We start from the raw sequence: 20,439 nt of genomic DNA, 5'->3' as shown, positions 1-20,439 counted from the left end.
TTTGAATAAAAAGACATCTGTTGTCTTTTTTTAATCTATAAAAGATATTTAATTTTATCAGGAAATCTAGAAGATATAGAAATACATAAAGAAAAAAGTTTAAGTCACCCAGTAACCAGAAAAACTACCATGAACATATGATATATTTGCTGCCATGGCATTTCCTATGCATAAGAGACTATAAACTCCATGAAGGCAGGGATTTAATTACCCTTGTTTGGCTCATATCCTCAGCATCCAGCACAGTATCTGGCAGATAAAAGTCACCCCATCCATCCTTGTTGAATAAATGACTACATAAATATGTATATGTGCATATAATTATGTTTATGTGATTTCAAAAATTGAAGTCATGCCATTATAGTTCACTTAATGTTTTCTTCAGTTAAGATTATAGCATAAGATTGTCCCCTGGGTGCTTTAGTCGATTAAGTGTCCAACTTCGGCTCAGGTCAGGTCAGGTCAAAGCCTGGAGCCTGCTTTGGATTCTGTGTCTCCCTCTCTCTCTGCCTCTTCCCCGCTAGTGCTCTTTCTCTCTCTCTAAAAAATAAATAAACATTATAAATAAATTTTAAAAAAAAAGGTTGTTCCCTGTCAATAAATATCCTCCTATAACAATATTTCATTTATTTATTTATTTATTTATTTATTTATTTATTTATTTATTTATGTTTTTATTTATTTTTGAGAGAGAGACAGAGTATGAGCAAGGGAGGGGCAGAGAGAGGGAGACACAGAATCCAAAGCAGGCTCCAGGCTCCGAGATGTCAACACAGAGCCCGATGTGGGGCTCGAACTCACGAACTGTGAGATCATGTCCCGAGCTGAAGTTGGACACTTAACCAACTGAGCCACCCAGGTGCCCCTAATAATATTTCTAATAGCTGTAAAATTCTTCTATCGTATGGCTGAACCATAATTTATTGACCATTCTCCAATCAGTGCAGTTATGGCCCTTTGCAAATTATTTTGAATTACAAATAGTATGATGATAAATATTTCTAGACATGAATCTCAGTAAGAATTGGTGCATGGGGAAATAGACATTGTCTTCACCATCAGGTGAAGTTTGGGCAAAAAAGTATAGCGAGTGGCATGCCTGGGATCATCTTCTCAGCCGTGTGTGCCATTTTCACTCAGGTTCCCTCACAAATCACAAACCTCAGATTGGAGTTGCCAATCTCTGACAGAAGGCATGAGATGGTCAATTTCCATGTTATCTCCCCATGTGGGTGAGATAAAGATGTCTGAACCAAAGAGCATTTCATAGTTGAGTTCACCAGCCCTGTTCTTAGCCAAAGTGCACTTAAATCTAAATAAAAGAAGTGCCCTCCTCTCCCTAGCAAGTTCAAAACACATATTCCACTAGGAAAGTGACTTCAAATTCAAGAAAAATAATATAGATGACCCAAATCCCAAACTAAGTAACAGATTTCTTTTTCTAATGAAATCCATATACATGAGTCCCTGCTTGCCCATACTTGATAGAACATTCTTCACGATGTATATTACAGGTCCAGTGACATTCAGCCATCTCTGAAGTCAAGCTGCCTTTTTAATTTTCCCTTTTCGCTGAAACAAAGAAAAACCAAAGCAGATCCTCCAATGGCCTGAAGCTTCTGTTCTGAGATGCCAAAGGGATCTTTGTGACATCATTTTATGTGCTGCTCTGAGCACTGAGATAAGGGAAGATGCAGGGGGTCCTTTCCCACCAATGTCACCTGCTTCTTCTCTCCTATGTCCCAACCCAGCTGAGTTCCTGGTCTGAGGAAAGGACATCCGATTCCAGGATGAGGCAGAGAGCTTTGGTAACCTTTCTACTGTAAAATGTTCTGGTGTCGGTATTCTGGGTGCGACTACAGACTGCATCTGTTTCAGGATCATTCACGCCACTGTCCTGGAGGCCAAGCCATGGCCGGACAGGTAATGCCTCTCTCACGTAACTTTCCAGTCGGAATCCAACTAATGTTGAGGACTGTGGCTATTTCTAGTCCCGCCTTATATCCTGTGGAAGATTCAGAGCTGACTAGACTCGTGCAGGCATTCCAACTGAAAGATAAAGAGACTGGACAAGAAGAACAAATATTTCTCATCTTATGAGCTGGTTCGAATTGACTAGTGGTGATTTCCTGCAGTACTATCTGAAGGATATCAGCCCTTGTCCAGAGCATAAAAGAAAAAAAAAGTTTCAGAGTCACAGAGTGATGGGCCCAGAAAGAAAACCTAGCACCACTGAAAGCCCAGAACTGTGACCCTGAGGGTAGGCATTTCTTTGACTCATCTTGTAACCCCAGTGGCTGACACAGTGCCTGGCATGTGACGGACGTTGAGTACATGATTGAATGAAGAAACAAATTCTGAAAGACTGACCGCAGGGCTTACATTAAGTTGTTACTGCTGGTACAAACAAAAGGAAATTCTCTGCAAAGAGAGAACATATTGCCAACACTTCATAGAGATCAAAAGGAACCTAAAAGGAAAGACACCTCACCAGGGATTGCTAAGGAGGCAAAGGACAGAAAGAACAGTGGAGATGCTGTCTCCCTTTCACCTCATGCCCAGCCAACAATATGGCTGAGTGTGGTTAACAGGGAAAGGCTGTATCCCATACCCACTGGTGAAAACATTCCTGGAGCAGAACCATCTGGACTAAATAGGTTCCTACAAAACTGATGGTGTCATCAGCCTAACCTTCCGCTTCCCACCCACTTCTTCTATTCTAGTGGAAACCAACTCCATTTTAGAGAGCTAAAGCATCAGTTTTCTTAACAACCGCCTCTGCAGTGAGAGCTTGAGTGTCTGACCCATTCTAGAAAGGGTTTCTCTTTAGTCAAAGTGTTTTGTCTACAGATGATCCCTTCAACCTTGGCCACCAACTTTTAACCCTGAGGAGATAATTCTAAGGATGCAGCCACTACAGGGAAGAGGGTAGAGGAGAAAAATGGGGAAAATACAGTCCCTGGTAATACTGTTGAATGACAGAAGTGACCTGGAATGCCCTAATGAAGAAATTTTTATTATGCATGATTTCAAAAGTGTATTATTTAAGCTACTTTCAGTTGGGTATTCTACTGCTTTCTGTTGAAAACATTCTATTGGATGTACCCAAGTTTCATGGCCACAGGAGGGCTGTGACAGGTATGACTCTAGGATCCAATTCACCTTTTGGAGCTGGTACCAGATCTTTAACACAAGGGATGGAAGTTTTTCCCTAGAAGCCCAGGGCAGCCATTGATACGGCCCAAGATTGGCTGGAACAGTGCATGTCCGGTTGTGAATGACAAAGCCAGGTTGAGGAAAAGAAATTATTCTAGAAAGGAATCATCCTTAGAAAATTGAGAAGAAATTAAAATTTGCATCCTTCCCTACTTTCTGCCCCCCTAGGAGATTTTTCTTGAGGCTATGAAAAAAAAAAATCAAAGATCATCAAAGTAAAATAGATTACTTCTATTCTATTTATAGCTTATAGGTGGGAACGCCAACAGCACCATTCACATCCTTACTTTCTTTTCTAATTACTACTTTTCTACGTGAGGATTATAACACAGAGTGTCACCAGCAATTCCCCCAGGCAAAAAATGAAAACATTTCAGTGGAGAATAAAGATCCTTAAAAAAAAAAAGAAAAGAAAAGAAAAGAAAGGTAGTACAGTCACTCTGCAAAGGTGACTGATAGTAAAAAAGAAAGGAGGAGGGAACGGTGGAAGGAAGGAAGGAAGGAAGGAAGGAAGGAAGGAAGGAAGGAAGGAAGGAAAAAGGAAGGCAAGAGAGAGAATGGCAAGGAAGAAGGAAAGAAGGTAGAGAGAAAGAAAGATAGGGAAAGAATCTATTATTACAACAGATGTTCTAAATCCTTGAGTAAAGAAAGTGATGAAAAATAAATCTGATGCTCTGTCTAGTATTTGTGGTTCCCCCAGGATGATTTCACCACTGAAAAGACTAGAACAATCCATTCGTAGGAGGCAGTGTGAGACCATGGAAAGAGCACAGACTTTGAAGAAAGGACACTTGGATCCCAGCTATGCTAATTGCTATTTGCAAAACTCAGGCCTGAGGTCAGCAAACTACAGCCCACAGGCTGGTCCCATGTTTTTGTAAATAAAAGTTTTTGTTTTTTTTTTTTTAACACAGTTGCAATCATTTGTCTATATATTGTCTATGTAGCTTTTGAGCTACAGTGGCAGAGCTGAATGGTTGTACAGAGGCCATATGAATGCAAACCTAAAATATTTACTATTTTGCCCTTTAAGTAACATTTTGCCCACCTTTGCATTAAACAATTGTCTAACCTCTTTAGTACTCAGTTTCTCCACGTGTAAAATGAAAGTAGGATTCAAAGCAAATTTGAGCTTACAGAAGAAACCATCAGTGAACTTGAACTTGAAGACAGATTCATAGAAATTTTCCAATCTGAAGAACAGAGAGAAGATTTAAAAAAAAAAAAAGTCTCAGAAATCTGAGAGAAAACATCCAGAAAGACAACATACATGTAATGAGGGTTCCAGAAAAAGAGAGAGAAAAAAGCAGAAAAAACATTTGAAGAAATAATGATTGAAAAGTTCCCAAACTTGATTCTAAAAATATTAATCTACAGGGTTGCCTGGGGGCTCAATCAGTTAAACATCCGACTTCGTCTCAGGTCATGATCTCATGGTTCGTGGGTTCAAGCCCTGCGTCGGGCTCTGTGCTGACAACTCACAGCCTGGAGTGTGCTTCAGATTCTGTGTCTCCGTCTCTCTCTCTCTCTGCCTCTCCCCCACTTGCACTCTGTATGTCTGTCTGTCTCTCAAAAATAAACGCTAAAAAAATTTTTTAAATATTAACCTATAGATCCAAAGAGCCCAAAGAACCCCACATAGGATGATCATAAAGAAAGCCACACCCACATACACCACAAACTGCTAAAAATCAAAAAAGAAAAGAAAAGAAAAGAAGAATAAAATGATACATCGTGTGCAAGGGAACAATACAATTAATGTCTGACTTCACATCACACCAATAGAGGCCAGAAAGTAGTGAGACAACATATTTAAAGTGCAACAGATAAATAGCCTGTCCTTGTCAACCAAGAACTTTATATCCAGCAAAACTATTCTTCAAGAATACAAGCAAGATAAAGATATTTTGGGGTCAACAAAAGTTAAATGGATTTTTTCTCTCCTTGTCCTTCATGTTAAAAGAATATGACACCAAACTAACCTGAATCCACAGGAAGGAATGAATATATTTTTTCTCTTAGGCTTTTTATAACAACACAAGACTGTATAAAGCAATACTTATAACACTGTTGCTGCATTTGTAATATATATAAATGTACAATATATGACAATAATAGCATAGGGTTGGGGTGGGGATGTAATGAGACAAAGTTGCTCTACTTTGCCAGAATTAAGTCGGTATTTACCTAGAGTGTGGGGCCACCGTGAGAAAATAACTAAAAAAATTGCCTACAGAACCAACAGAGGCACTAAAATGGCACACCAAAAATGTTTAACATGAAAGATGATTATAAAGAAGGCACAAAAGATTAACAAGTGAGTTCATATATGTAAGAACATATATGACATATATGTTGGCAGATAGGACATGCTACGCAAGTGTGGTCATCAGTGTTCTCGTAGCTGTTGTCATTCAACTCTAGGAGCAAAACGAGCTCACCCAGGAAGCTTTCAGGCTAGTAAATCACCAGGTGTGGAGAGCTAGAAGGGAGCTAGCAAGCATCTGGAGAAAACAGTATCACTACAGAAGCAGGAGGCTGGCTCTCTTGACGACTTCAGAATTCTTAAGAAAATGTAAGAATTGTTGTAAGATGGAAAGGGGTGGGGGGAAATGGCAATGACAGGGGCACTTGACCTAGCATAAACCTCAAGGTCATGGACCCAAAAGATGCCTTGGCATTTTAGCCCAGAAAGAGGACTCCCGCAAAGGTATCACATTCCAAACGGGCTCTTCGAAGGTTGTGTGAGTGACAAGAGCCAACTGAAGCTTGAGGCTGATGGTGTCAAGTTAATGAAAGACAAAGAAAAAGCAGAACCCCACCCACTGCTGCTCTGTAGGTGCCTTCCAAAGAAAGGCTCATTTATGGGCTCGACTATATGCTGAGACGTCTCACTGAATCTTGAAACCCAGGAAGACAGAAACTAAAGCCTCCCACTGAACAATGAAAGGAGTTGCACCTTGCTCGGGGATTCACAGCACTTAAGACAAGTCCTGTCTTTTTTCCCTCTGTTACTGTCTCTGTCAAATAGAAGAACTCTGATCTAAAACTGTAAATGTGAGAGAGCTGAGCCAGCAGACCGAAGGGGCTATAAGGAGGTACTGGGTTGCCCTGCATGGGCACAGCCTCCTCACCCTGGGGAAGTCTCCCCAAGTGCGGAAAGAACCGATGCATTTATTTCTTACAGCTGCTGTATCGACACACCACAAACTGGGTGGCTCTTAACTGCAGCACTTCAACCCAGGATGGCCTCGTCTTAACTAATTACACCTGCCAAGACCCTATTTCCAAATAAGATCACGTTCTAAGGTTCTGGGTGAACACAAATTTGGGAGAATACCATGCAATCCAGTACAGGTGTCACGTGCACACAAATGCCACAGGACACTTGTTGCACATAACAAGAAAGCTAGAGGGCGTGTGCAGGGTGAGGAAAGAAGACGATCAAAGCTAGAGCCGGGGCTGGGAGGAGGCATTCCAAACATAAAGGAGGCAAAATGCAACTCTTCGAGACCCGTCCTGAGAACAAGAGGTGAGAGCACCATACAAGCCATGGAATTGTAGGGTTTCAAGAGGGAAGAAGTGGCAAATGTTGCAGAAAAGCCAAGCCATAAAACCCAAGCAGGCACCAGGAGATGCGGCAATTAAAGCTCATGACGTACTTGTTGCATGGTTTTAGCGGAGCAATGGGAGTTCCATCGCTGCCTGATTGCAGCGACCTAAAGAAGGACATGAGGACTGGGGAGTGGCAAGCCGAGATTGGTCTGCGGAGCATGATCCACAGAGGATGGGGAAGGTAGGTCGTAGCTGAAAGGGGTGCGGAGTCATGTACTGTTTTGAAGATGAGAGACACTCACCCGTGGTAATATGCTGAGATCAAAGAGCCAGGCGTGATATATGGATTGTACAGTTTTCATGCATAAAATGAAGGGGAAATTGATGACTCAGGCAACCTGAGGTGGTGGCCAGGGGGAGGAATGACGACAGTGTGAAGAATAAGCCTTAGATAAGAAAAGAATCCCCTGAGACACAAAGAAGGAAGAATGCGTCCTGTTTAAAAGAGTGAAAGTTGCCACAGGAGATTAAGCTGACAGCCTGGATCATAATGATAATAACAGTGATGGTTTTGTTATTAGTATTTGCTGTGGGAAGGGGCCAGATCAAGGGCTGAAGCAAACAGAGAGGAAGCCAGCCAAGCATAAGGGCAGCAGAAGGTTGGGGACCTCAGATTTGCAGCCACGCCCACCTGCATTTCCTCCACATCGACTGCTCTGCCGAGGAGTTGATCTAAGCTCCAGCATTTGTGCCCCAAACCACCCCACAGGTACAGGGTAGATGATGTATTATGTTAGCAGTAGCCTGTGTGAAAGCAACTTCAGAGTGCTGTAATTGAGCGGCTGCAAGTCTAAGTGCATGGTCTGTTCAAGATGGGGCTGCAAGTTCATGGTTCGTCACACCCCCTCTGCTCCAAACACATAAAAATGAGCAACAACATATCAAAAGAGAAATCCAGTAAAACACAGCTGGCCTCAGAAACAAACTAAACATCTCCACAGACCAGAAGCAGATGGGAACCAAAGCAACGGGTGGAACTGGAGCCTTGAGCCTCTTGGGTTCTGGGGTCTGAATCAGGCAGTGGAAGCTAAGAGGTCAGCTGCCTGGAGAAACAGGGACTAACGGGTTCCTGCCTGAGCCAGAAGTGGTGCCGTGGCTGAGAACTTGGGGGCAGCCCGCTGCCCGGGGCTGTGGCTGTGGCTTCATGGGCAATGGTGGCTCTAGTGCCTGGAGAGGATTAAGACTCAGCCCCAAGGCCAGGAACAGAAGTAACTGCTCACTGACTGGGAGGCTGGACCTGCTACCCCCTAAAATCCCAGGCAGGCAGAGCTCCCTTCCGGATGACTGCGGACGGGAGTGTGGTTCACTGTGGGGGCCTCTCAAACTCGCCGAACAGAGTGAAGTAAAAACAGCAAATGAAGGAATTGGCCTGTTTGAGCAACAGCAAGGAGGCCAGAGTGGAAGAGAGGAAATATGGGGACCGTGGCAGAAGATGAGGTTGAGGGGAAGCCAGGGGCCATGTTGTACAGGGCCCAGTAGACAGTGGTGTTTGGGAATGTGATCCCAACACAAAAATAACATGACTTACTTTGGGGTCTAGACAAGCTAATCATGAAGGTAATGTGGTAAAAATTTAAAGCCAGGTTATCCAGAAATTTTTTTAAATGGAAACCAAGGGTGGGGGAGGGGGGGTATTAGCCCTGCAAACATTACAATAGAAAGGCACAAGAAATAAAATAAGGTAATATTAATACATTAATCAGAAGATAGACCAAGATAACAGGTCTAAAAGTCCAGAAATAGAACTCAATATAATTTTTTTTAATTTAGTATATGACAAAGTAGCACTTCAAATCTGGGGGAAAAATCTATAGACAGGGGCTGACTTCACTAAAACATAGATAGGCATCAATATTCCAAAGAAAAACAAGCACAAATATCAAAAGTTCATGGGGTGCCTGGATGGCTCAGTTAGTGGAGCAGTGGAGCATGCAAATCTTGATCTTGGGGGTCATGAGTTCAAGCCCCATGTTGGGGGTAAAGTTTACTTACTAAAAAAAATAAATAAATAAACATAAATTGTTTAAAAATCAAGAGTTCACGAAAAGGAAAATCTAAGTGGCTCCTAAATACATAAAAAGACATTCAAAAGAAATGAAAAATAAAAACACATCAAGGGTTTTCATCTACAAGACTGGCAAAGATCCAATACATTGGATAATGCACCACATCGGTGAGCTTGCCAGTCATTCGCCTATTTTACTCTCAAATCCATTGCCAACTCTTTCCTTCCTGGCTCGTTTTAATATGTACCATATCACCAAGAAGCATCTGGCAGGACGGCCTTCTGGAAGCTTGAGACTGTACAGTTGGGATACTGTCCCGACAGGATGCAGTACGTGGTCTGAACCAGAAACCCATATATGTGTGGTTTCCCCCATGGTGCCCAGGAGCAGAGATAGAGGAATGACTTCTCACTATACCTGATGGCCCATCACAGAAAGCTTCCAGTCTTGCAACCCTGGGCTCTGCCCAGTTAGGAGTATTGACTCCCAAGAGAGGAATGTGTCCACCAGCAACACAAGAATAGTTGCACAGCACTGGAAGTTGAGATTGCCATTGGGCTACTTGGAACCAATGGGCAGGGAAAGAGGTTATCAGATTGGTGGAGGGGAATAATCTCATTTACCCAGAGGAAATAGGCTTTCTGATACACCATGGGCAGGGAAGGCTATGTCTGGAGCAGAAAGCAATCTCTTGGTGCCTTTTAGTACCACATGACCGTAGTAAATGGAAGGCACTTTACTCAATAAAGGCGGGACTATTAAGAAATCAGACTCTTGGGGGAAAGAAAAGATTCCTGCCACTCTACCAGGTAAAGATTCCCCAAACAGCCACGTGTTGGCAGAGGACAAAGGGAATGTTGAACGGGTCATGGAAGGAGAAACTCATAAACATCACCTGCAGCCTCGTGGCCAGCTACAGATATGAAGACTGAACAGCTGTGTCTGCCTTTGTGGGTATTTATTAGCTAACTTTTTTTTTCTTTTTCTTTCTCACTCCCTGATGATTATGTACGAGGGATGCCAATGGTACTTAAGTTCACAATCAGAAGAAACATCCAGACCTGAACATCTAGGCTTTTGAGACACCTGTGGTAAGTGAGGGGCTTTATACGTCCTCATCTGGGGGGAAGGGCTTGAGTGCTGGTACAAAGGATCACTGAGCTCTGTCACACTGCACAGGACATCATTGTCACATGACCATTAAATATGGGCGGCCGGTGAGAACGGGACTGAGCACAAAAAGATTGGGCTGTGCCAGTCACTGGCCTGATTTGCTCTCAGAGCTGCTCCCCTTCTTTCTCTGCTCTGGTCTGTATTCATGGGAAAATGCATTTCCTAAGCTCTGGCTGAATCCGGGTCCTTTTCAGAAACGTGAGGCATTGGCAGGCGGTCTGGAAGGCAGTGGAAGGGAGAAGCCAGGGTATTTCTCCCCTTCCCTGGCTGCCCGGGGGTTATCTCTATCCGGGGGCAGCTACTTATCCTCCAGCTCTCTCCTGACAGCGCCCCCCCTCCCATCCTCCCAGCTCCTGCTAGGCAGGCCTGTCATCCTTCCAGCTGCTTCCAAGGCCCGGCTCCTGGGGTCCAGTCACACTGCCTCCCCGCCAGGCCTCAAGGAGCTACAGGTTCCCGCCTCACCACCCCACGTTTGACTTCGCTCACTCTTCCATCTCTCGGCTCAGCAGTACCATGTTTAAAATCCCAACAGAGGACTCTTTGCTGACTTGGTCCTCTTGGTCCTTGGTCCTTGGCTGATTTGGTGATGAAATGGGAAAACCAGCAGGTGGGCATCAGAATGAGGTAGAACATTCTTTTCTGGCGGGAGCGTAAACTGACAAAATTCTGTGGAGGGTAATTGGGTGACATCTATAGATCCGTCAGGATTATGAAAGCATGCACCCTTTGTTCCAGCATTTCCACTTCTGGAAATTTCTTCTATACGTACACTCGCACGTATTTAAATAATGTTTGTACAAGATTATTCATCACAACGTTGTTTGTAAAGGATTTGGAAATTACCTAAAAATCCACTGATGGGAGATAAGTTCAACAGACCAGGATACATTCAAAAGTGAATCAACTGCAGTCACTCAACAGAATGAGGAAGTTCTTTATGTATGTTAAGGGTAGATCTCTGAGATCTGAAAAGGCAAGGTACAGAACAGTACATATAATGCCACCATGAAATAAATAAATGTAGCTACTATATTTATTTATATTCACAGTGATCTTACTTAGAAAAAACTAATAATTTTTTGGCTGCCTCTGAAGAGAGAATCTGGGAAGATGAGAAGGAGAGTTTTTACTGTTTCCTCTTTAGTATATTTAGAATTTGGTAATTTATGCTGGATTACATATTTAAAGAATACATAAAATTTAAACTAAAAAAAAAACCCGCATCTCTACACTACTTACAAGAGACATACCAAAAATACACACATGCACGCACAGAGAGAGAGAGAGAGAGAAATGTTGAAAATAAATGGATGGAAAATATATACTATGAAAAACTACGTAAAAAACAAAAGAATGCTGGAGAATAAATCAGACAAAAAAAATTAAGGCAAAAGCCTTAATTTAGGGGCGAAGAATGACATTATATATAATTTAATGGGAAAAATCCACCAATTGCAAATATGTATATTCATGCCAATCTACCCACGTAAGAAGAAATTGATTGTGCCAATACAAGATTAGTAAGGGCGTAGACAATTAGAAGAATAAAACCAACAAATGTGAGCTAATAGACATAGAATCGTTCACCAACAAATGGAGACCACATTCTTTCCAAGCACAGAAGGCAGCATACACAGAAACTGACCATGACTACAGGGACAGAAGAAATCTCAGCATGTTTCAAAGAATCCATGTCATATAAGCCATCTTCTCTGACCGCATGTTGATAAGAAATCAGCAATGAAAAGATTCTTTTATAATGTTTGGAAGTTTAAAAATCTGTTTTTAAAGTAAGTTGCACACCTAAGGAGAAATCACAGTAGAAATGACAAAATATTTGGAACGCACCAGCAATGGGCGGTACTAAATATCAAAACCCGTAGGAAGAATATTCAGAGGGAAATTGATAGTTTTGAATGCATCTATTTTAAAAAGGCAAGAAAGACTGAAATAAATGAATAGACCATTCACGTCTCAAAGCTAATACTTTTAAGTTTTTTTTAATTTATTTTTGAGAGAGAGGGAGAGAGAGTGCAAGCGGGGAGGGGCAGAGATAGAGGGGAACAGAAGATCGGAAGCGGCCTCTGCCCGGACAGCAGAGAGCCCAATGTGTGGCTTAAACCCATGAACCGTGAGATCATGACCTGAACCGAAGGCAGATGCTTAACTGACTGAGCCACCCAGGCGCCCCAAAGCTAATACTTTTATAGAAAATGGAAGAAAGGATTCTGGGTTATGATATTTGAGCCCATGTACCTAATTATTCCCGCTCCAGAGGATCCACTATGAAAGTGCAGAGAAGGGACTGCTTACAAGGGCAAAAATGCACAAGCACAGGGAGACAGAAGAGGTGGGAAGAACAGTTAAGATGTGCATGCTGGAACACAGGTGGATAATGAGAGAGGACTCTGCAGACCAGCCTCAGCCCAAATCTTCCACTGGCCATGGGGGGAGCTGTGAGCAAGGCTGGTTCACAGGCCAGCACCCTCATGGGCTCAGACACTGGCAGCACCAGGTCCTTGGACTTGGGAAGAAAGGGGACTACATTAAGGAGGATTTGGTGAAAGCTGTTTGGGAATAAGTTAACCCTTAGAGCCCCTCCTCTTCTCCACACTGCAGATGACCAGGCAGGTGGTTGACCAGAAAGTCTTCTCGGCCGGGGGCCACTGAGACACAGTGGAAGGCATGGGTATTTGGGATGGTCTGAATGTCTGTGTCTCTCCCAAAATTCATATGTTGAACCCGAACCCCCAAGGTGATGGTATTAGGAAATGGGGCCTCTGGGACGTGATGAGATAATGAAGGCAGAGCCTCAGACCGAGTCCTGAGAGAGCTCCCTCACCCTTTCCACCATGAGACATCACAGCAAGAAGATGAGAAGCCAAGCACTCACCAGACACTGAATCTTCTGGTACCTTGATGTTGAACCTCCCAGCTTCTAGAACCATGAGATAATGTTTGCTGTTTATAAACCTCCCGGTTTATGGTGATTTTGTTATAGCAGCTGGGAGGGAATGATCCAGTCTCCTGCCCCAAAAAGAGAGATAAAGTGGCCTATGGAACTGAACACTGAGGTCCCAGCCCTCTTTTGCCACTTGGTAAACACAGGCAATTCTAAAACTTTTTTCCAAGAAGGGGACCTGGGTGGCTCAGTCAGTTCAGCATCCGACTCGTGATTTCACTCAGGTCATGATCTCACGGTTCGTGAAATCAAGCCCGGCATCGGGCTCTGTGCTAACAGTGCAGTCTGCTTGGGACTCTCTCTCTCTCTCTCTCTCTCTCTCTCTCTCTCTACCCCTCCCCCCTCGCATTCTCATTCTTACTCTCTCTCTCTCTTTCTCCAAATAAATAAATGTTTTAAAAAATAAAAAATAAATAAAACTTTTCTCTAGGGAGCCTGACAGTCCGAGAGGACCTCGGTGTTTCTCCAACACCCCCCTCGATCACTCTGCAGTGAAGATAAACGCTGACCAGCTTCACTATTCTCTCAATACTTCCAACCAGCTTTTAGATCTCTACTGTTAAATATGAGCAGGTACCCAGGATCACGTCCTCCCAAAGGGATTCATAAACTCTCAAGCAATCTGAAGCCTGCACATGACTTGAAGATTCTATTTAGCCTATCTTCTCTGGCAGGGGAAATACTGCTCTTTCTTTGCACGGCTGGCTTTGGACTGGCTACCCAGTTTTGGAAAATCTGCTTTTGAACTGTCCTGAACTGGGATGTGTACAGGTTGGAAAACTCTAGTGAAACCGAGTGGTGTCTCTCTGGGAGAACCAATAAAATGAGGTAGATGAGTGCCATAGAGGACCGGCCTGGCTGGTCTCCATTTGCACCACCAACAGATCCCTTCGAGGCCCTGCTCTGGCCCCTGGGGAGGCGATCCCACACGCTGAGGCACCAGCCCTCTGGCTGATGTCCTCTGACCTCCTTTGGGATTTGACCAACAGGAAGTAACGGCCAAAGAACAGAAGGCCTGAGAAGAGAGAGGAGGAGGTTATTCCCACACCCCCTCCCACTCTGGCACTCCTCTGTCAGGGGCTACGTCTGTCTATACCGTGATTCTTGTGGGTGGCCCCTCTTCCTCAGCTCCAGGAATCACCCAGTCTCCTCTAACACCATCCCCTATCCTTGCACCTTGAGGCAGAACCGGATCAGGAGGAAAAGGGGTGTTATGCAAAGAAAATGTTCTGGGGCAACTCATAAGCCTTATGAAAAATATAATAAAATTAAATCCCTGCACCACACACACACACAACTCAATTCCAGGTCAATTAGAAACCTAAATTAAGGTTGGCAGGCCCATAACACTTAATGAAGAAAATATAGAATAATAGATTTATGACCTCTGGTGGGTAGTAGGAAGACTTCCTTAAAAAGACAGGAAAAAAAAAAAAGAGGGCAAACCTTTTACAACACATTTAACGACATTAAATTTAAATCTTTGCGTTCATCAAAAGACACATAAACAAAGTTAGAGACAAGGCACAGTCTGGGAAAAGATATTTGCAACATTTAAAGCTAACAGAGGATTATGTTCAAAATTTATAAAGGATTCCTACAAATGAATAAGAAAAAAGACAAACATATCCAGGGCAAAAGAGGCGAAGTACAGAAAGAGGCAAACCACAGAAGAAGAACACTGAAAATAAACATATGGAAAACATATTCGCCAGCACTGATAATTAGGGAAATGCAAATTAAATTTTTTTTTTGAAGTTTATTCATTTTTAAGAGAGACAGAATGTGAGCGGGGGAGGGGCAGAAACAGAGGAAGACCCAGAAGCTGAATCCAGGCTCCTCCAAGCTGTCAGCGCAGAGCCCTACACGGGGTTTGAACTCACAAACGGTGAGATCATGACCTGAGCCGAAGTCGGACGCCCAACCCACTGAGCCACCCAAGTGCCCCAAGGGAAATGCATATTAAAACAACCCTGAGATACCCTCAGATTGGTGAAGAATGTGAATGTGAAAGAAATAAGCCATGGAGCCATGAAAACGTGGAGGAACCTCAAAGGCTCATCACTAAGTGAAAGAAGCCACCTTGGAAGGCTACGTATTGTATGATTCCAGCGACACGACCTTCCGGAAAAGGCAAAACTATGGAGACAATAAAAAGATCAGTGATTGTCAGGGGTGGGGGATGGGAGATGCGGAGGCAGAGCACAGAAGATTTTTTAGGGCAATGCAAATATGCTGTATGATATTATACATATTTTTCCTTACCTATTTGTCCCAGAGAGTGTGCAACACTGAGTGAACCCTCAGGTATTTGGGTCATTATGAGGTGTCAGCATAAAAAATATACCATTTTGGTGAGTGATGTTGATAATGGGGAAGGCTACGCATGCGTAGGGGCTGGAGGTATATGGGAAATCTCTGACCTTCCTCTTAGTTTTGTTGTAAACCTAAAACTGCCCTAAAGAAAATTAGTCTTAAGAAATGGTAATATGGGGGCACCAGAGTAGCCCAGTTTGGTAAGCGCCCGACTCTTGCTTTCGGCTCAGGTCCTGATCTCACGGTTTTGTGAGTTCAAGCCCCATGTCAGGCTCTGCACTGGCAGCACGGATCCTGCTTGGGGTTCTCTGTCTCCCTCTCTCTCTGCCCCTCCCTCACTCGTGCTGTCTCTGTCTCTCTCTAAACTTTACAAAATTTTTAAAAAAAGAAATGTTAATGGGGTAACACCAACATTTGGTTAGATTGCGGAGAAACGGGACCTCGTACGCGTACTCACAGATGTGTATTTGGCAATATTCGTAGATCCAGCAATTCCAAGAGGTGTATATGCTGGAAAAAGTGTTTCGTCTGCAAACTAGGGAAAAGGCACTAGAAGATGTATTGCAGCATTTTGTAAAAGGCAAAGGAAACAGCGTAAATATCAAATGGAGAGTGGATACACAAATTACACTATATTCATAAAATGCAATTCTATATAACAGTATAACAAAAAATGCAGCAACACGGAACAATCTCCAAAAAACAAAACGCTAGATGAAAACCAAGTTAGAAAAGGATCCTACCAACTGACAACATGTATGTAAAGTTTTAAAATGTGCAAAACACCACTGTAAATTTTTAAGAATATATGCATGTATAGTAACAGCGTAAAAAAAGAAAAAAGAAAAAAAACCACACACATACAATTGAAACCTACGAAACTTGGGATAATGATTACCTCCGGGGAGGGAGAGTGTGAGTCAGGAAGCCAGGGAGTAGGGGAGGGATATGAAATGGGATTCCCAGGAGACACCAAGTGTGGCTCTTAAGATTTAATGGCAAAAAAAAAAAAAAAAAAAAAAAAAAAATTAAAAAGCTTTCAACGGAGTTGGGAAGCAGGTACATAAGCATTTGTGATTTTTGTATTTTTTTGTAGGTTTGAAATATTTCGTGATGAAAATATTTAAACCTACTATGATCTTAAAGGGTGTTAATAGAAACGTGGCACCAGAATAGTAGAAAGAAGGCTCCCACTCTAAGCTGTATTAGGCAGATTCCTTAGGAAGTACCATGTGTGTACTTGGACCACAGATGAACAGGTGGTTGGCTAGTAAGTAAGCAGTGACCAAGACCTGTCAGCAAACACAAACTAGGTCGGGGGGAAAAAAAAAAAGCAAAAACAGAAGGATGCACCTGGGATGGTTAGCCCGGAGTCAAAAGACTTTCTGACATTTTACAAGCAGTGGGGCATGCCAGCCGCCCATGGAATGTCATCCTAGAAAGTGGCAGCTGGCCAGCGACCACTTTGTATTCCACAAAGGATACAAGTTCAGATGAGAGACAAATGCTGTTCGGTTCTCGGCCTCACCCTCGTTGCAGGGCAGATCTGGCAATCCAGATTCATCGTGAAAAGAATCACCACGTAAAGCTGCACAGAGTCAAGCCTTCTGTGCCTTGCCAGAAAGGCACAGATGCCCTGACTGCCCTGTGGTCCCAAAGCAGATCCCCTGAAAGGCACAGCAGCCCAGGAGCAAACTCAGGGTATCTTGTGGCCGTTCAGATCATCAGTCTTGGTCTTGGCCTGAGCCCTGGAGTGCTCTGTCTAAGTGATTAGATGCAGTGATCTATTTACATTCATTGAGCTAACCAATAAATGGGCAAAGAGCTCGTTTGTGACACTAAGTACAGCTTTGTCTCTACCGCGCACCATCAACAACAAGCTTCCAATCATTTCTATTCCATTAAACATTGCAAATTAGAGTCCAAGGAGGAGGCTAATTTCCAATCAAACAGAAGAACCAAGGGGACCCAAATCTGTTCTCGTTTTTGCCCAGATGGCCATGTAGGCACACACTCACAAGCCAACTCGCCCACTTCAAAATATAACAGAGCAAACACACAAAAATAAACAAGTGACTAGATCCTGTGTCATGTGCTCTTTTGCTTTTATTAAAGGCATCCGTTTTTGGAAGCAACTCAAGGGACAGGCTTTGGATGCACCAATATTTTGCAGAAAGGGCACAGGTATTTTAAATGGGTTTGCTTCCTGACTCAGTCCTCTTGCATGGGTGCTAGAAGGTTGTGCCACAATTGCCCAGGCAGCCTTGAAGTGTGCTACAATCTTCCGTTTGAGCTGATATTACACTCGGCCAAATGAGAGCAGTACATCCACATTTCAGACCAATTTATTCTACTTGAATATAATGTGTCTCATTAATCTCTTCCATCTGTTGTTTATGTGCATGAACAATTCTAGTGGGAAATATAAAGGACTGACACAGGATTTACTACTTGGGCCTCTGAGTCCAGCTTTCATTTGTAAGGAGTTACTATTCTTGCAGATGGGTCACAGATATCTCAGAACTGGCTCTCCCCCAGCCCCAGTGACATTGTGAGAACTTCCCCGTCTGCCCGGGCAGCGTTCCCATGGCTGGTGCCACACAGATGCTCATGTGTCAACCTATCCTGGTATCATCAGAAGTCAAAGGCAGAATAGGATCTCCCAGACAGGAAGAGAGGTCCGCCAACTCTGTTATTCAGGCATTTTTTCTCTGCCTTCTGCTACTGCTGCTTTCTGATCGATTTGTTGCCCAGTACACCTTCCCCCAGGCTCCGGACAGGACAGACAAAAGTCAATGTCTGTTGGTTTTCTACTTGGTAACAGTGCAATTGAAAGTGCTCATGTGAGAAGACTCTGACGTTAAATTGGCTCCACTGAGGATTGGGGATTACTGCCTATGCAGCTTCCAATCCCCACATCACCAAGGATAATCAACATCTTGGAGGGAAAATTAACACCTTATGAAAAGCCAATCTGAAAACCCCTAGTATAATTAGATGAGGCTAGCTAAGTGTGTTCGTTAGTTCAACACATTTCTGAGGGTCTGATAGGCACCATGCTTTGTGCCGGACCCTGGAGCACTCAGTGGTACGTGAGACAGACGATCCCTACTTGCCTGAAGCATTCAGTGTGTTGTGTGCCCATTCCCCAAATTCAGATGTCAGAGTCCTAATCTCCAGTACCTCAGAATGTGACCTGATTCAGAGATAGAGTCATTACAGAGATAACCAAGTTAAAATGAAGTCATTAGAGTGGACCTTAATCCGATATGACCAATGTCCTTATAAAAAGGGGAAATGTGGAGACACACACACACACGGGGACGACGCCTGGCAAACATGAAGGCAGAGATCAGGGTGATGCTTCTATAAGCCAAGGAGCCCTGAAAACCGCCAGGAAACCATTAGAGAGTAGGCAAGAGGCACAGAAATATTTTCTCACCTGGGCCTTAGAGGGAACCAGTTCTTCCAACACCTCGATCTTGGACTTCTAGCTTCCATAACATGAAGGGATGCGTTTCTGTTGGTTAAGCTGCCTAGTTTGTGGTACTATGTTCCAGCAGCCCTAAGAAACCAAATATGTATGCCTTCCACAAAATAATGTCACCTAAAAGGGAAGAATTCATGAAAAATTAGAAAAAGCTTTCCTGATCTTCCTTCAACCAGCTGAGGGATCCAGCTTCCAATAAACAAAGCTGACCTCCATCACTCCCAATGGCAACAACCATTCCCAGCGATGCATGACCAGCCGCCTCTGATGGAACGAGGGCCACAATAAGTGAGGGCTCCTTGGGGGCCTGTAGATAGGACCTTAAGGGCCAGTGGAATAAGAAATAATAATAAAAAGAAAACAACTCTCCAAAATTTGTCTGAGGGTTCCAGGATTATCCTGTCACTTTATCTGTCTCAAAAACTTCTGGGATGTACTGGCTGGCTTCAAAGATATAAAATTTCTAAATTGCTATTTTTAACCTGGGTTCTAATCCCATTTTATGCTTCGGTCAACTCTGACCGCAGGCAAATCTTGTCTTCTCTCTGAAACTCAGTGCCCCCATTTGTAGAGCAGGAATCTAGACTACAAGGTATATAGATTCTCCCTTTAAATTCAGTTGCTATGCAATTTGCCCCTCACTAGTATTGGGTAGTCTACGAAAGTAATGATGATGATGATGATAAATGTGAGGGCTTCTTTTACCAAGTTTTGTTCTATGAAGTTTTTATAAGTTAATGAATTTAGTCCATGAAACTCTTTTGGAAGAAAAATAAAAGGAAATAGCTCTTGGTCATTCTCCAATTTCTCCACATACCCAGACTCAGTGGAATAAAAAAAGTTGTCACAAGGAAGCAAGTGACTATCTCAACAGTGTGTGAAATGGTTCCTAACCTTTAGAGCACCAGATGAAATGGCTTGGTCTGCCATGCATGCTAGACATGGGGCCTGAAGTCAGCACATCCCGGGCACATCCCGGGCAAACAACCCAACACAACAAGTGGGCCTGTGTAGCCTATTAGCAAACTCTCATAAGCAATTATACAGAGACCGCTGGCCAAAAAGCCATTGACGGAGAAGCGAATTCAGTGTGTGATGAAACCATTGCTAAGAATTCCACCTAGTCTAGAAACACATTCCATGAAAAATAACTCCTCTCAGGAAGAGGCTAAAGTCCAGTACATTGTTGAGGCTTCTAGGTACTGCTAAGGGTCAATACTTTTGTCTGGAAACCAGAAGCAGTGGGGCCGGCCTGGAGGAGGAGGTCACTGGGGCCACCTCTCCTCTTGCGAAGCAGGACAATAGGATCAAGATGACCAGGCGCACTCTGTGGTGGCCACCTGCTACCTGGAAAGAATTTACAAGCCCTAAAAGAACACTTCTTGGAACTCTCTGTTGCAAAGACAGGGAAGGATATGATGAAAATTTGTGGGCTTAGTTCAGCCTCTTTTAATGCCTTCTTTGTAACTAGAGGATTTTTAAAAATTATACAAGTGAAAGCACTTTGAAAAGTGAATTAAAAGATTTTTTAGGGGAGCCTGGGTGGCTCAGTCAGTTGAGCATCCAACTCTTGAATTCGGCTCAGGTCATGTTCCCAGGGTTGTGGGATCGAGCCCCCCACAGGGCTTTGCACTGAGTGTGGAGCCTGCTTGGGATTCTCT

General features: G+C 43.4%; 1 long non-coding RNA gene across 1 annotated transcript in view; it reads left to right on the top strand.

Annotated features, from left to right (window-relative positions):
* Positions 1-806: 806 nt before the first annotated feature.
* Positions 807-20,439, top strand: part of LOC111560102 — a 56,855-nt gene continuing 37,222 nt past the window's right edge. The window contains exons 1-2 of the long non-coding RNA XR_002741646.2: positions 807-1,923; positions 9,853-9,928. This is a non-coding gene — a long non-coding RNA (uncharacterized LOC111560102). The remainder of the gene's footprint in view (positions 1,924-9,852; positions 9,929-20,439) is intronic.

This window comes from Felis catus, chromosome B1, assembly GCF_018350175.1.
Source record: "Felis catus isolate Fca126 chromosome B1, F.catus_Fca126_mat1.0, whole genome shotgun sequence".
Classification (NCBI taxonomy): Eukaryota; Metazoa; Chordata; class Mammalia; order Carnivora; family Felidae; genus Felis; species Felis catus.
The sequence above is the reverse complement of the archived record's forward strand: the minus strand, read 5'-3'. Positions and strand labels throughout refer to the sequence as shown.